The sequence below is a fragment of the Pinus tabuliformis genome, chromosome 7, assembly GCF_031772625.1.
Source record: "Pinus tabuliformis cultivar Carrire ecotype Pingquan chromosome 7, CPIR1, whole genome shotgun sequence".
Taxonomy (NCBI): Eukaryota; Viridiplantae; Streptophyta; class Pinopsida; order Pinales; family Pinaceae; genus Pinus; species Pinus tabuliformis.
This window is the reverse complement of record NC_142293.1, coordinates 1,681,946,844-1,681,965,699: the sequence shown is the minus strand read 5'-3', so window position 1 is coordinate 1,681,965,699 and position 18,856 is coordinate 1,681,946,844. Positions and strand designations below refer to the sequence as shown.

At 36.7% G+C, this 18,856-nt stretch overlaps 1 pseudogene; it reads left to right on the top strand.

Annotated features, from left to right (window-relative positions):
• Positions 1-230: 230 nt before the first annotated feature.
• On the top strand, positions 231-1,051 carry LOC149254928 (endoglucanase 16 pseudogene; annotated as a pseudogene).
• The last annotated feature ends 17,805 nt before the right edge of the window (positions 1,052-18,856 follow it).

Genomic DNA, 18,856 nt, shown 5'->3' with positions numbered 1-18,856 from the left:
TAAGTCCATATTCACATAAACATATGAATCACCAAATGTTCATTTCAGAAAAAGTTTAAGACTGACCACTTGACCCTCAACTGACCACATCTTCATAAAAATTAATAAACGTGGCAGCTATATCTCTCTAGAGAATCCAATCTGGAAGTTTTCAGAGGCCAAGCAGAAGTGTTCCTCTGCTCAGTTCTTCCACAAAGTCCTCAATTCAAAAATTCCATCACACCACGTAAATGGACGTTTCTCCATGTCATGCTCGGAGTTTCAAAATTAAGCTCATCAATAGTGTTTGTATCTGTTGAGTTTCAAAATTAAGCTCATTAACACTGTTTGTATCTGTTTCACTTGTACAGGAGGTTTGTTGTTTGTCAGAGATGGTGCAAATACACAATATGCTACTGGCACATCATTCCTTGTATCAGTTTACAGTGACTTACTGTCACGATATAAGCAATACCTGCAATGTGGCGATCAAACATATGAACCAAGCATTCTTATTGCATTTTCCAAACAACAAGTACACATACATATTATAATTTTTTAAGTGTTGCAAAATATTTAATTAATGAGGAGAAGAATTGAGCACACTTGTATATCCATTCCAGCTTTCTCAGAGTATAAGAGATTCAAAGTTAATTAAATTTGATTTTTTTTTTCATATCATAATTTGAAAAAACCAGCAAAGTAGTAGCTAACAAATCCACTTTGTATATGTAAATTGCAGGTGGATTACATTTTGGGAAAGAATCCTGCTGGTATGTCTTTCATGGTGGGTTTTGGTGACAAATATCCACAACAAGCTCACCACAGAGGGTCCTCCATAGTTTCGATATACGAGGATTCCAGAAAGATATCATGTACCGAAGGTTTCACTTTTTGGTTCAACAGAGAAGCACCAAACCTAAATGAATTAACAGGTGCAGTTGTGGGAGGGCCTGATCGCTATGACGGGTTTGAGGATAGCAGGGCTGATTCCACCAAGCTTGAGCCCACGACGTATATCCATGCTCCTCTCGTGGGAGTCCTGGCTAAGCTCCACAACATCATGGAATAATCGACATAACAGGGCCGATTCGTGCAAGCTTGAGCCCACAACTTATATCAATGATCCTCTTGTGGGAGTCCTGGCTAAGATCCACAGCATCAGCATGGAATCACGGACTTAAGTTCAAAAAGTTATGCTATTAATATCTTTTACTAAGTCTGTATTCTATATGCAAATCTGAGTAGATGGAAATATATATGAATTTTGGTACTTCTGGGCTCCAGAATTGTTTTGTTTCATTTCATCCTGTTGAATCCTATAATCAGATTGAAGACTTGCTTTTACATCTTAGATCCCATATGCAGATTGAAAATTCTTCTATTTTTAAATAGCAGTGATATTGGCATAGAAGAACATGGTGTATGAGAGTCTCGGAAGATCATGTGCCATCGTGTTATATATGTGAGCATACAGGGAATGTGTGATCATAGGATTTTTGTTCCATGATGTTATATATGAGCATTTAGGAATGTGTAATCATAGGATTTATTTGTTTATTAATGTATAGATTGCTCTTGACTTGCACGAGCCGGAAATTTTCACTTGGTTATAATGTATATTTTTTTTAAATAATATGAATATATTATAATTTTTTTTAATGGTGTTTAACTTTAAAATACAAGTAGGGAGGATGGATAATTTGAATATAGGTTGGAAATTTATAGATATCTTACAACAAATATTGGAGTATATGAGCATTACGGAATATAGATTTTGATTTGTGTTTAGTTTACAAAATATGCAAGTGATATAAATGTTGTATAAAAGTATATGTATTGTGCCAAAGAATAGATATTGTGACAAAGAAATATTCTTTGTTTCTTACATATCCAAGCTCACAAATAGTTTAGTTGTTGTACTATATTAATGCAAAAATCTAATTAATATTGTACTTTTGTGCTATTCATTACTAAATTTAGTTAGTTCATTTTTATGATGTGTTTCTTATGATATGCTTTATTTTAATGAAACATAGAAAAAAAATTGATATTGTATATTAAAATGAGATAAGTTTGAGTGCCAATGGAAAACAAAGTGGGCCTAATAATACCCACCTAGCATATAATTTAAACTAAAGAAAGCATTAAGATATGATATGAGATTGGGTAAACCTAAAATAATGTTGGTATAATAAATACCCATAGTCCAAGTTTCTATTCTCCATTTCTTAGGTTAAGAAATAGATGCTTCATGTTATATCATTTGTACATCATTTATACTCTATCAAAGGGAAGAAAATTAACTTGGGTGTTTAGTGACTTTCATTAAATTCACTCACCAAAAATAATTGTGTATAGTATGGAATTTGAACTTTGGTACTCACATATGATTATACCCTAGAAGGTTCCTGGAACTATTCACCCATGCCTGACCCACCTTATGATTATATGGTAGCTCTCAAATTATACATCACCTTCCAAGAGCTAGTTTCGCCCTGGTATAGACATGGGACACCATTGGGATGTTTAACATTATGGTGATTTCTTTGATTCCTTGTTACCCCATTGGTAGCATACCCTTGGTTGCCAGTTTGCCTCATTTTCTTCCATTCGGTCATTTTTTGTTGCATTTCCTAAGTGTTGGAAATAATACTGAGAGGGGGGGTGAATCAGTATTATCAGATTAATCAAACTTTTTAAATGCTCAGAAACATATACGCTACTTCAGTTAAGTGAACCAGCGTGTACACGCTTCTGTGACGAAGTAAAACAGCGTATAAGAAGAAAACTCACAATTTAGTTAGCTTATTCTTCAATTAAGTGCATCAGGACATTATTCACCACATTAACAGTAAACATGTGCAGTATAACAGAACAGATAAAAAGCCACACACATGAACACCAAGATATAAGGTGGAAACCCAATGTGGGTGAAAACCACCTGCTGCAAGTTGTCTCTATCTTTCTTTAATATGAAACTTCAGTTTACAATTTTTTGTACTGGTGCAGCCTTATACCAGTACGCAGGCTACAACCTGCAGAAGGCTACAACCTTCTCTCGTTCTCCAAACTTCCTTGGAAGGGAGCTCCAACCCCCTTTGCTCTTGTACTAGCCAAGATACTAGTACGTAGGTGCTGACCTACAATCTTCCTTCTTTCAGGTATCACTTTTCATACATTTTCAGACTTGGATATTCCTGAAGCACAACATTACAATCTGAAGACCACAATTCATTCAATTTCAACAACAGATCATTGAAGCATAAAACAACCAAACTTTGAATCACTGAACCACTGAACCCTGTCAATCACCAGTTACCAGAACACAGAGCAGACTACAGAACTCTGCAATAACAGTCAGACCCCACTGTAAACCCAAAATCAAGCTTCAAAAGATATACGCTACTTCAATGAGCAAAACCCGCGTATACACGCGCTTTTACCGAAGCCAACCTGCGTACAGATCTAAAAATAAACTTTCTCAATTTGCAGCTGTACCAGACATTAGTTAGACCCAGAACGTAACATTGCGACAATATGCAGATCTAGAAATACGCATAATCAACCATATCATGATAGTGCATTTCAAACCATTAGATCCCGATCTATCCTTAGATCTAGTCTTCCATCAACCGATGTGATCTCTCCTTGGCTTAGATCAAGCAACTCAGAACCTGCATATCAGATCTCTTTCTCTCTTAGATATTCAAGCCTTGTCGAAAGATGATTTTGCCTAATGATCTTCTTCTCCTTATATAGTCTTAGGCCTAGCTCAATACCAAGAGCCAAAACCATAGTAACACAATACCATCAACTTTAAAACTAGGGATCGACACGCCCGTCGAGACATAATGGTCCGAAATCATAGGCACAACTTCCAAGGACTAACCACCATGGACCAAAGGAACCTTTCCACATACACGCGCTTTTTATGAATCGAACTAGCGTGTACACGCGACTTGGGCTTAACGAAACGGCGTGTATGAGCTTCCTTGGCATGCTGTACTGAGATCTGTCTTCTGATTAAGTTGCCATCACCTGTACCAACCTCTGAGTGAGTTGCCATCAAGGACAACACTTAAATCATAATGCCAACAATCTCCCCCTTTGGACTTGATGGCAACCACCACACCAAGTCACTCTCCCCCTTTGACATCAAGGGCAAAGGGCTGTGCTCCCCCTGAGGACATGCTGATACCTCTGCTTGGCTGTGCTGACTCGTGCTCCCCCTGACAGTAGGCCAGATCAGCAAAAGATGTTCTTCAACAAGAACCAAGACTTATACACCATAAGGGACCGTCCTATCACCAAAAGACTCAATACATACATCCATACTCCCTACCAAGAGGGACATATCAGAAACAACCAATTATATTACAGCATTCATCCCAGGCATAGTGGGGAAACCAACATAGGCCGTTACATGACCTTGACACCATAAAAGAAATATGACAAGAGAGATACATGACATAGAGACAACAGATCTAGACCAAGACTTAGGAAAGGCACCAGCAGCATCTGATAAACATCTTGTTAGATCAGCAACCAGGATTTCTTTCTGAGCTCCTTCTCCTGAAACCAACAACCAAAACATCTGAATGCCAACAATGCTTTATGAGACTTTTAAGCTTCTCCCCCTGAACCTGTGCCTGTTGCACTCCCTGAAACTGTGCCTGAAGAATTCTGACATTCCCATTGCTGTTCAGAACTCCAGAGTTTTCCCTTGCTGTTCAGAAATTCATATACGCGATTTTTCCTGTATAAAACAGCGTATGTACGCGGATATACTTTCTGCAACAAGCGTCCAACATATACGCGACTTACCCATCATGAATCCGCGTGTATACGCGCATATCCCTTCCGTAACCTGCGTATACCAACTTTTCTGTAGAACAAACAAACTTCAACAACAGGATGAAGCATCAACTACTCCCAGCTTTTGTCTGAGATATTCAAAAGTTTCCCTGGGCAGTGGTTTTGTGAGAATATCAGCAACTTGCTCCTTAGAAGGAACATACTCCAACTTGACCTTCTGCTCAAGCACTTGTTCCCGAAGAAAATGGTACTTGATTGGTATGTGCTTGGTCTTTGAGTGCATGACTGGATTCTTTGAAATGCTGATTGCACTTGTATTATCACATAAGATAGAGACAGGTGGAGTGCAAGTGATTTGAAAGTCCTGCAAGGTCTGCATCATCCAAAGAAGTTGTGTGCAACAAGATGCTGCAGCCACATATTCTGCTTCAGCTGTAGATAAGGCAATCGAACTTTGTTTCTTGCTGAACCAAGATACTAATCTGGAACCCATGAAGAAAGCACCTCCACTTGTGCTTTTCCTATCATCCACACTTCCAGCCCAATCTGCATCTGTGTAAGCATGAAGAGTGAGATCTGTATTTCTAGGATACCATAAGCCATAGTTTTGGGTCCCTTGAAGATATTTGAAGATTCTTTTGACTGCCTGAAGATGAGTTTCCTTTGGGTTGGCTTGAAATCTTCCAACCATTCCTACTGCATGTGTAATATCTGGTCGAGTACCTGTCAAATAAAGCAAACTCCCAATCATGGATCTATAAGTGGGTTGGTGAACTGCTGCTGATTCATCATTTGCACTGAGGCTGCATCCTGTAACCATGGGTGTACATACTGGCTTTGACTCTTCCATGCCATACTTCTTCAAGATCTGCTTGAGGTATTTGGTTTGAGACAAGAAGATACCTCCTTCATTTTGTTGGATTTGCAATCCAAGAAAATATGTCAATTCTCCAAGAAGTGACATTTCGAATTCTTTCTGCATAACCAAGGCAAAGTTTTGACTCATGGTCTCTTCATTGCTGCCAAAAATAATATCATCTACATAAACAACAAGAATTAGCAATTTGTTATTTTCAACTTTTATATAGAGATTGCTATCTGCTGATCCTTTTGAAAAGCCTTGTTGGTGAAGATATTTGTCCAACCGATAGTACCAAGCCCTTGGAGCTTGTTTGAGCCCATAGAGTGCCTTTTTCAATCTGCATACAAGGTTTGGATCATTCCCAAGAATGAACCCATCTGGCTGCTCAATATATACTTCTTCTTCTAAGTCTCCATTCAGGAAGGCTGATTTCACGTCCATTTGAAATACCTTGAAGTTTTGAAAGCTTGAGAGAGCAAGGAACATTCGGATGGCCTCTAGTCTTGCCACAGGAGCAAAGGTCTCTTCAAAATCTATTCCTTCTTGCTGTGCATACCCTTTACAAACAAGTCTGGCCTTGTTTCTAATTACTTCTCCATTTTCATTTAACTTATTCTTGAAGACCCATTTTGTTCCTATTACATTCTTATCTTTTGGTCTAGGAACTAATTCCCAAGTGTTGTTCTTTTCGATTTGCTCAAGTTCTTCATCCATTGCTTTGACCCAACATTCATCTTTGCATGCTTCTTTCACATTTTGTGGTTCAATGGAGGAGAGTAGAGCCAAGTAGCTTGAAGCTTCTGCAAGTGTCCTTCTTGTTTGTACTCCTGCTTCTTTCTGCCCCACAATCTGAGTTTCTGGATGATTCTTTTGGACATATCTGGATGGAGTCTTCTCTTCTATTCTTGTCTGCTCCTCTGGTTCTTCTTGAGATTCTTCTTCTTCTTGAGGTTCTTCTTCTTCATCATTTCGCCTTTGAGAGTAACCTTCATCTTCTTCAATGTCTTCATGATGAACTTGCCTAGGAATATATCCCTTCTCATCAACCACTATATCAATACTGTCAACAATTCTGCCAAGTCTTTTATTGTAGCACTTGTATGCTTTGCTATGTGGAGAATAACCAAGAAGAATGCCCTCATCTGCTCTAGGTTCAAGTTTGCCAAGTTGCTCATCAGTATTCTTAATATAACATTTGCTCCCAAAGATTTTGAAATGCTTCACGGAAGGAGTTTTACCACTCCAAAGCTCATGAGGTGTTTGAGTGCTGTTTACTCGGACATTTGTTTTGTTAAGAATGATAACAGCAGCATGTGCAGCTTCACCCCAGAAGGTTGCAGGAGTACCTGATTCATCGAGCATAGCACGAGCCATTTGTTGGATAGTTCTGTTCATTCTTTCCACAACCCCATTTTGCTGAGGAGTTCTAGCTGTAGAGAATTCTCTTCTTATCCCATGTTCATCGCAGAAATCGAAAAATTCATTTGATGTGAACTCCCCACCTCTGTCAGATCTGAGGCACTTAATTTTGTGTCCTGATTCATTTTCAGCCAATGCTTTGAAGGATTTGAATTTTTCGAATGCTTCATCTTTGTGCTTCATAAGCCCTAACCAAACAAACCTTGAGAAATCATCAATGAATAATATCAGATATTCTTCTCCTCGAGGTGTCCTTTTCCTAAATGGACCACATACATCTGTATGGACTAGCTCAAGAGGCAAGCTAGCTGATCCTTCCTTCTCTGGAAAGTTAGTTCTGGTTTGCTTTCCAAACTGACAAGATTTGCATATGGTGTTGTCTGGAATTTTGATATCTGGAAGATCGCGAACTGCCTGATATTTGCATGCTTTCCTTATTTGTGAGAAGCTTAGATGTCCCAACCTTCGATGCCATAACCAGTGCTCTTCATCCTTGCTAAGATAGCATTGTTGTTGTCCTTCTTCAAATATGTACAGATTATTTGGAGTTCTTTTGCCTTTGAGAACTGTTTTACCTGTATCAAGATCACGAACAAGACATCCATTCGATCTGAAAATAACCTCGGTTTTTTGATCACACATCTGGCTGACACTTAGAAGATTATGCTTCAATCCATCAACATACAAAACATTTCCAGCCTTGACCTTTTCTTTCAAAGGAGCAATACCTTTTCCTTTTATAGTTGCAGGAGTATCATTTCCAAAAGAAACTTTCTTTCCCTTTTCTAAAGTAGAATAAGATTCAAGTTTTTCTTTATCACCTGTCATATGTTTCGAACATCCACTGTCAATGTACCATAGATTTTCCTGTCCTTCTGCATAAAACGCTATCCCACATCTTTCTGTCTGAGGTTCTTTTATTCTCCATTTTTTGGTGCTCGTGGCTTGTTCCTTTTTCTCCTGAAACCTGCTCCTGCATTCAGATTCTTTATGACCAAAATTATTGCAAATAGAACATTCAACTTCATTTTCAAGAACCGAAAAGTTGTTATAGGTCCTCTTTGTAATCCCTGTCATACTTCTTTGTTTTTGAGCTTCCCTAGTCATGATTGTTTTATATGCAACACATTGAGCTGCTTTGTGACCAAAGTTATGGCAAGAAAAGCATTGTCCATTGAAGAAGCTTCTGCGGTTATTGAATCTACCAGCCAACTGATTGTAATTTCTATTTTCATCTATTCTTGTGCCAAACTGAGAAGATTTTACCTGTGGTTGGTTGTAGCTTTTGTTCACCCTTAAGAAGGATTGTCCCTGATAGTTTCTGTTTGTAATTCGTCCCTGCTTTACCTGATTATCTTCATTGTTCTTCTGCTCATTTCTTCTTGCTGCATCAAGATAACTTTTTGAGGTGGATGCTTGAGAGGTTTCTCCATTATAGCCCAAACCTGTCTTGTTTAGAGGAGACCGCTGCACATTGATAATCTCATCCAAAGTTTCAGATCCTTTGACAAACTTAAGATTAATAGCTTTTGTTTTCTCAATTTCTTTTCTGAGACCAACAATTTCACCTTCTAGTTTTTCAAGATGTTTTTCCTTTTCATCAATTTGAAATTGCAAAGTATCAATGATCACACTCTTTTCTTCTATGCATCTCTTGAGTCTAGTAATTTCATTATAGAGATTATCCACATCTACAGCATCCTCATAATCATCATCTTCAAATGCCATTAATAGCTTATATTTATTACCTTGTTCATCTTCATCACTGTTTGATAAGCCATCACTATCTTCATGGGTGTAGTAGCTTTTCTTATTTGCACTTTGTTTCTTATTCCATCTAGCAGGTTCTTTTCCTTTATCCTTATTAGGACATTTTGCAGCATAATGACCTACTCTTCCACAAGCAAAGCATTTGAAAGGTAGCTTACCTCTGAACCTTCCAGCACCCCTTTGAAGATTTCTGACAAAATTTGATTCTTCTTCCTCTTCTTCTGGAACATGGCTTGCTTCATAGTAATCTTCTTTTCTTGATGCCTTAAAAGCAGCTTCCCTTCTGTCTGATGGACCTCCCTTTCTCATTTCATAAGCAGTTAGAATTCCATGTAGCTGAGACATAGTGAGAACTTTGAGATTTTCCTTTTCTTCTATTGCAGATACTTTAGATTCAAACTTGGGGGATAATGATCTTAGAATCTTTTGAACTACTATAGTCTCTTTTATTTCTTCACCCAAATTTTTCATACAATTAACAATCTCATCTACCCGAAGAAAATAATTAGCCACACTTTCATCATTATACATCTTGAGGGTCTCATATTGAATCCTGAGAGTTTGAAGTTTAGCTTGCTTTACCTGTTCATCTCCTTCATAGCTAGTGATCATTTTGTCCCATATCTCTTTTGCTGATTTGAAGTGCATGACCTTCATGAATTCTGTTTGAGATATACTTCCTAATAGAGTACTGACTGCTTTTGCATTTGTTTCATATGCCTTTTTCTCAGCTGGATCTGTAGGAGTAGCTGAAGGAAAAGCATAGCCTGTTTCTACAATGTCCCAAACTTCTGTACCAAGAGATTGAAGATATGCAGTAACTCTTACCTTCCAATAATTGAAATTTGTTCCATCAAAAACCGGTGGCCTGATTGATGCTTCTTTCTCGTAGTTGCTCATGATGAATGATCTTCCTTCAAGCGATCAAGCTTCTCTGAAGGACCTGCTCGATACCAATTGTTGGAAATAATACTGAGAGGGGGGGTGAATCAGTATTATCAGATTAATCAAACTTTTTAAATGCTCAGAAACATATACGCTACTTCAGTTAAGTGAACCAGCGTGTACACGCTACTGTGACGAAGTAAAACAGCGTATAAGAAGAAAACTCACAATTTAGTTAGCTTATTCTTCAATTAAGTGCATCAGGACATTATTCACCACATTAACAGTAAACATGTGCAGTATAACAGAACAGATAAAAAGCCACACACATGAACACCAAGATATAAGGTGGAAACCCAATGTGGGTGAAAACCACCTGCTGCAAGTTGTCTCTATCTTTCTTTAATATGAAACTTCAGTTTACAATTTTTTGTACTGGTGCAGCCTTATACCAGTACGCAGGCTACAACCTGCAGAAGGCTACAACCTTCTCTCGTTCTCCAAACTTCCTTGGAAGGGAGCTCCAACCCCCTTTGCTCTTGTACTAGCCAAGATACTAGTACGTAGGTGCTGACCTACAATCTTCCTTCTTTCAGGTATCACTTTTCATACATTTTCAGACTTGGATATTCCTGAAGCACAACATTACAATCTGAAGACCACAATTCATTCAATTTCAACAACAGATCATTGAAGCATAAAACAACCAAACTTTGAATCACTGAACCACTGAACCCTGTCAATCACCAGTTACCAGAACACAGAGCAGACTACAGAACTCTGCAATAACAGTCAGACCCCACTGTAAACCCAAAATCAAGATTCAAAAGATATACGCTACTTCAATGAGCAAAACCCGCGTATACACGCGCTTTTACCGAAGCCAACCTGCGTACAGATCTAAAAATAAACTTTCTCAATTTGCAGCTGTACCAGACATTAGTTAGACCCAGAACGTAACATTGCGACAATATGCAGATCTAGAAATACGCATAATCAACCATATCATGATAGTGCATTTCAAACCATTAGATCCCGATCTATCCTTAGATCTAGTCTTCCATCAACCGATGTGATCTCTCCTTGGCTTAGATCAAGTAACTCAGAACCTGCATATCAGATCTCTTTCTCTCTTAGATATTCAAGCCTTGTCGAAAGATGATTTTGCCTAATGATCTTCTTCTCCTTATATAGTCTTAGGCCTAGCTCAATACCAAGAGCCAAAACCATAGTAACACAATACCATCAACTTTAAAACTAGGGATCGACACGCCCGTCGAGACATAATGGTCCGAAATCATAGGCACAACTTCCAAGGACTAACCACCATGGACCAAAGGAACCTTTCCACATACACGCGCTTTTTATGAATCGAACTAGCGTGTACACGCGACTTGGGCTTAATGAAACGGCGTGTATGAGCTTCCTTGGCATGCTGTACTGAGATCTGTCTTCTGATTAAGTTGCCATCACCTGTACCAACCTCTGAGTGAGTTGCCATCAAGGACAACACTTAAATCATAATGCCAACACTAAGTTCACTAAACCATTTGAGGGCACAAACCCTTAATATGGGTCCATATTTACTTAGGATGCCTTAAATAAGGTTCGTAGCTATTTAAATCTATTTGGAAGTTGTTATTTAGTGGTAAATTTTAGTCAAATATCCAATATTTATTGATTTCTTCCTATTGATCATACCATAAATTTCCTTTAAATGGTGTCATGAATGTGAATTAGCAAGTCAGATAATAGAGGGACATTTCGGGCCTAAATGATCAACAATATCATTGCAACCAAATCGACAACGTGTAGCCAAAATACATAACACACTACTTTTATAAGATTCTGACACTTATTGGAACATGAAAATGGTTCAGGTGAACTTCACAAGTTCACCTTGTTATTAAGTTAAAGGTTATAATTAGAAATTTATGTTAGGATATTTAGACACTTAGGAGTTAGTTATGCTCAACTTGGTCTAATGTGTCTATTAGGTAGAATCATGTTTCTTTAGTATGCATTATTTGCATCATAATTTGATGGCCATGATGTATTCTAGACATAAAGTAATCTAATGGTTTACATTCTCCTCGATATTAATGACTATTGATTCATGACTTAACACCCAATCGGTCCATAATGTCGATTTAAAGAGCATGGGGGGTCACTGTTAATAATGATTTCATGAGAAATATCTTATGTAAAGTTCTTTCCTTTTTCATTAGTTAAATTTCCTCTAGTGGCCACATTGACGGGGGATGTGGAGTATTTCCCTCTTTCAGGGTTTCAACCACATAAAAATACTAGAGCTATGATATTTGATCTAGTTGTGTGAGTAGTTATTGAAGGTGTTTGTCTTATATGGAATGAATTATCATCCTGAACATGTATCATAGCATGTTCAAAGAGCTACTCTTTTTGTTGATCGATATCTTGAGCTTGTGTTGCCATTTCTAATATTAATTATTTCCATACATTTCTTTCCTAAAAAAATTATTCCATTATGCCTAGAGAATTGTTTTTAGTTAATAACACCTTTCATTTCATAAAAAAAAGGTGTCTATTTTCCCAAGATACAATTTTTTTCATTATGCCATGAGATAACAATTTAATTACACTTAAAAATAATAATTATAGAGTTCGTTTTAATGATATTGTTTGTCTGTTAAGTAGTATGGCCAATGAATTATGAGATTATCTATTGGTAGATGGTGCAGTGGTTGAGCCATGGGCTGTCATTTTGTTGAAATATTTCGTCGACCATTAGAAGGAATCATTTAGTATTTCATAGGTCTATGTTTATCTTCTCATGAGGGTTAATTTGTAGTTTCAAGTTGCTACTCGTGAAGTGGAATTATGTCAAACTAAGATTCTATAGGTTTCCACTCTTAATTATGGTCGAATATTCCATCTTATTTTCATAATATTATATTTGGGTATATACAAAATTTTGTGACTATAGGTTTCATTGTTTCAATATTATTCTTGGGGTGTTAATGTTTTCCCACGGAGAACTAGCTTGTTTCTCTCAATCTAACTCTGTTGATGGTAGTAACTCACAGTATGGGCATGTAGTGAGCCTAGACACCCCACATAAATAGATAACATGGTTATAATTCGTAATTGAAAGAACCAAAAGTTGCAAATATGTAACTGAAAAAATAGCCAAAATTAAGAGCCACAGAGATTTGTATGTAACCAAAAAGAACCAAAACACGCATGGTTCAAAGAAAAAATATTAGCTATTAAAAGGGGCTACACCAAGCATGCTAAGAACCTTTCCTCTTTTTACTTTGGAAGAGAGAGAAGTGAGAATGGGATAGGAGAAGTTTGGAGAGTTTAGCAAGAGAGAATGCACCTCATGGTGTCCTCCTCCCATTCAGTTCCTTTCAAAATAATGATTTTCCCTATAATGAAGAATGATTTTCTTTAATGTTATTTTCTGATAAAAAATTGGAATCCCTCTATAGCAGTTTGGGTTTCAGAGTCCCGTGTTCTTTTTTCATTGTGTTTTGTAGATATTTTTAGATAATGTTCTTTGATGTATCATTTTCTTGAAAGATTACTTGAAAGAATAATCAGTTTTAGAGTTAGAGTGATTTCTTTATGAGATTTTTGCAACTCGTTTCCCTGTTATGGTGGCTTTCCCTAGTGTTGCAGTTCATCAAGAAGGCTCATATTATTTGGTGCCTTAATTGTTTTTTGTTGCTTCCACTCAATTCATAGTTGCCATTGTTCCAATAATATTAGTCAATCAATGTATGATCGTGTTTGTAGCTCTTATAACTCCGAAGAAAGATCAAAACGAGGAGAAAGGGATACTCTTATGTCATGTTCTCCCCTTTCACGACCCTTTTTCCAAGAGAGAACTGACATGATGTTGAAATCTATGCATTATATACAACATACATGTAGTTATCATATTTTTCGCAGTTTCTCTTTTTTTCGTATGGAATTCAGGCCAATGGGTGATCTTAACTAGTGTGGATATGTTATAATATTTCTCGCAATTCATATATTGTTCATATGGAATTAAAGCTAACATGTTATCTTAATCTGTGCTCTTTGTTTTTTAACAAATATGGTGGTGATAGGTCTGGAACAAATTTCGCAAACAATTAAAATTATATGTGGTTTGTGATCAATTCCTCATGCAACGTAGGGGTGGAAAAAACCTAGTCGTCCAAAAAAAATATGAACAAAAACTTGGGTATTACATGTGTGCATGTGTTCAAAAGAATGGGGACAATGTACAAAGAACACCAAGTTTGTTTGTCTTGACATTGATCTACCTTCATGAATACATTATACATGTATGCTTTATCTTGATAACAAGTCACAAAGTGGACTAAAGGAGTGTTTCTTTGTATTTAGGTGGACTGTTGTACTGGAAGAAATGGAACAATATGTAGGTTGTGACAAATGCCTCGTTCCTCCTCACAGTCTACTCTGATTATTTGTCTTCTGCTGGCAAGCAATTGCAATGACCTGGTGCACAAGTAAATCCATCGGAACTGTTGGCATTTGCTAAGTCACAGGTATAGACCAATGATGGCCTAAATTTTATCTAAGAACCAATGTCTTCTTGATGGGTTATGATTGTTCACTATGATAATTTAGTTAGTCTAAGAGCTAGAAATACTGAATTTTTCTCCAGTCTATTGGCTAAAACCTTTCTCTTGCAGGTTGATTACATATTGGATGATAATCCAAGGACCACAAGTTACATGGTGGGATATGGACCAAACTATCCTCATCAGGTCCACCACATGGCTTCCTCCATTGTATCATACAAAGAGGATTCAACATTTGTTAGTTGCTAAGGAGGATATTCTATATGGTTCGATCGCCAATGAAATGACCCCAATGTTTTATTTGGTGCTATTGTTGGAGGACCTGATGACAATGATTACTTTGTAGATGCAAGAGACAACTATCAACAGACAGAACCTACAACCTACAACAATAGCCCAATGGTGGGAGTTTTGGCCAAAATTCAAGGAGGAACTGTTGGAAATGACCAGAGTCTTCCAGGTAGCCTTCTCTTATGGGATGCAATTAATTTGGTTTTAGTTTGTTTCAGTGATGTTGTTGGTGGTGTTCTAATGGTTGCTTCTTGCAGTTGTTGTTCCTAAGCCTGGATCAGGTTCAAGATCCCGTGCTCCAACTCAAGATCTAACTCAAAAGCCAAAGCCCTCTCCTGCACCTAAACAAAGCTCTCCATTAGCAACTCCCCCACAGGGTAAGATTTCCCAAGATTAAATTTTGGCTACCACAATGTTGTTAAAACTTAAATTTTTTGTGTGACATAGAATGAACAAACTCAATCTTGGCCAAACAACAAAATAGAGTACTGATTATGATTTATTACTCACATTATGCAGAATAAAAGGCAAGCAAGTTCTTGGAATAATAGAGAAAAAGCGTATTATAGATATGTTGTGTCCATCACTAATAAATCTCCACACCAAACAATTATATCTCTCCAACTCTCTCTCCATAATATGTATGGTCCTATATGGGGTCTCTCCAAACCAAATGCCAACAACTTGTATTCATTTCCTGAATGGTTGAAGTCTCTATCTCCTGGACAAAGTTTGGATTTTGTGTACATCCATGTCGGTCATTCAGTAGTCATTTTCATAGTTGACTATTAGATGAATTGATAATTATATTGACTATTATGATGATAGAAAGTTCCAAGGAAAAATAATGATCAATGATGGGTCGACTATAGCTCATCTATATGAATAAGTGATTCTAATTCGTACTTCAAAAGTTGACGGAAGAGGAGTCTATGGTTGGGTAAAGCCTGGATCTCTGAGCTTACTGACATTTTAGTATGGTTTGTTTTGGGATATGAATAAGGGAATAAAGTCATTGAGAAATTGAGCTCTCAACACCATTCTTTAATAATGTTGTTGGGTTTTAAATTTTAATTAGAACTAAAGAACAATGAGGTAAATCAACCTATTGTTGTATTTGAGATTAGTAATTTGCTAGAGGATAAATTTATCAATTCTCTAAAGGAAAAATCTCTGTAGCAAAAAAAATCTATGCAATTTGATCAGTATTATATTTTGTTGTTTCCTATTTAAATCTTTTGAATCAATAATGAAATGAAAAGACTATTGTAAGAATGTTGTTAGCATTACACCACAGAATTCTCAGTATTTGTGGAGGGGATTGATCTTGAGTTACATGGTTATGCTTTTCAAGACTAATAAGTAGGGTTTATCATTAGGAGTTAACTGAAATAGACAAAAAATTCGTAAAAATAGTCCAACAATGCTATTAAAACTATAATTTTTGTGTGTGACATAGAATGCAAGGTAGGGGTGGTGTTCTAATGGTTTCTTCTTCTAGTTGTTATTCCTAAGCCTGGATCAGGTTCATGATCCCCTGCTCCAACTCATGATCTAACTCAGAAGAGAAAGCCTAAGCCAAAGCCCTCTCCTACATCCAAAAAGAGCTCTCGAGTAGCAACTTCCCCACAGGGTAAGATTTCCCAAGATTAAATTTTGGCTACCACAATGTTGTTAAAACTTCAAGTTTTCAATGCGACATAGAATGAACAAACTCAATTTTAGCCAAACAACAAAAGAAAATATTGATTATGATTTATTCTCACATTTTGTAGAGAATAATATTTTGTCCAAACAACATTCTTGATATTTCTATGGTCCTGTATGGAGTCTCTCCAAACCAAATGCCAACAACTTGTATTTATTTCCTAAATGGTTGAAGTCTCTCTCTCCTGGCCGAAGTTTGGATTTTGTGTACATCCATGTTGGTCCTCTAGTAATCATTTCCATAGTTTACTATCAGATGAATTGATCAACTATATTGATTGTTAGGGAGATGAAAATTTCCAAGGCAAAAGAATGATTAGTGATGGGTCAAGTGATGGGTCAATTGTAGCTCATCTATATGAATAAGTGGCACTAATTCCTACTGCACATGTTGATGGAAGATGAGTTTATGGTTGGGTGAAGCTTGGATCTCTGAGCTATCTCACATATCAATATTTCAATATAGTTTGTTTTGGTATATGCCTTATAAACTCATGGAGCAATTGAGCTCTCGACACCATTCTTTAATAAAGAATTCTATGTGATGAGAAAACTCATAGTGTGGAAGAATGGATTTATGTATTCACAATTGACCCATTGGCAGGTTCTTAATTTTGTTCATGGTAAATGGCAATCATAAAAATTTTACTTATTTTTTCTCTACTACTCTTTCCTTTGCTAAGTTTCATTTGCAACATGTGGTGCAATTACTTGTTTATAATCCTTGTATCATATCAGATTATGGTATGTCTAAAAAAATACATCTCTATAAACCTATAAAAATTAAATATTCAGGTTTGTGTAGAAAAATTAAATATTCAGGTTAGTTTATCTTCCTTGTGTTTCTTGAAAATTTAACATTTACTTGTTAATAGTACTGGGAGGAAATGGTGATGGTAAGTAGATGTTTCTTTTACAGTGGTTATGAATTTCATGTTTCACGGGCATCTAAGGCTACTCAAAATCTTATCCATGTTTTGCAAGTACTTCAATATTGTTTTATTTGGCCATTGGCTTGTAGTATTGTTTTATTTGTACTTCAGTACTTCACTACAGTGAGAACCACATACTCAGGGTTTCAAGAATTTTCCTTTTCAATTTCACAATAAAGTGTTTTTCAATTATGTGTTCTTCTCTTTTAGTTGTTTTTCAATACTTTTGCTACACATTAATGTTGTTGCCTCTTGCAACATGGTAAGTAGATGTTTCTTTTATAGTGGTTATGAATTTCATGTTTCACAAGCATCTAAGGCCAGTGGCTTGTTTACCAAGGTACTATAGTGAGAACCACATACTCAGGGTTTTTATTAGGTAATTATTGTTAAATCCCTTCTAGTTATATGATATCCAATTTTCTTCGTGAAATGAAATTCTTTCGCTCGAAATTTGTATAAAGGTCGCAGGTCCCTGAAGGGGTTTGGAATAATTTGAGAAAAAACTATATTGTTATGCTTCCTCGAGTATGAAGTTCTCGATTTTTTATTTTTTACAGCTTACAATGGATTATATTTTCTCTCTTAAATGTTTTTCTAAGTAAGCATATCACTCATGGTTGTTGGTTGCATGTTGCTTCCATTGTTGTGATAGATTAGTTATTCAAATAGTTTTCTTGGCTTAGGGTTTAATTTTCAGGTGGTTGCGAAGGTACAAATCTCTTTTTTGGGGTTCTAACTTGGCTCCACTTGTATGTAATTTTGGTTAATATTTCTTTTATCAGTGATAGTTTTCCACAAATGTATTTTTCTTACAATAGTTTCTTCAAGGTTCAAATTAGGGTTATTATCGAGGGTTCCTAATTCAGGGTATTCCACTGAAAATGTCTATAGGAACCAAGCATTATATCGACCTCATGTTGACTTTCGTGGTCGTAAGAGGCTTATTGGGTAAGTATCAAACCCACTTCTCTTGTTTGTAATATTTTTTGTAATAGCCCTCGTGAAAAGTTCATGTAATAAAAGTTAATAAAGGAAAAATAAGACCATGGTTAAGGGACATGTATTCCAAGTTGAATGGTGGGGAAAACATCCTAGTGGGTGTTCATTTAGTTGTTTATCGCTAAGGAAAGTGGTAAAGGCTAAGGCAAAGGCATTGAAAGGCAAAAAGTAATTTTGGCACATTTATTAATAAAAAATAAAGGAAAATAGGAGAAAAGTAAGGTGAAAGGTCACAGGCTGCATGTGAGGAGGAAATTGAAGGAAAATAATGGAAAATGAAGAAATAGAGGCCTCATTAATATAAAGGCTTCTAAGGATTAGTTCGTAACCTTTTTTCAATTCAAGTTTGGAGCTCTCTCCTTATTCTCTCTCTCCCTCACTCTTGGTTACTTAGAGTTTCCTTGGAGCACTCTAGCTTTGGATCAAGGAAGGAAAAGCAAGCAAAGGGAAAGGAAGGAAAGCAAGGATCAAGTAGCTTCAGCGGGAATACTTGCAGGTAACCTTTTGCATGCCTGGTTTCCTAGCTGGTTTGGGCATGCATGGCTTTACATGTTAGTGTATGGTTCTCTTTTTTTCAGTGGCATGGTTTTGTCGGGTTATGACAGTGGTTTTTA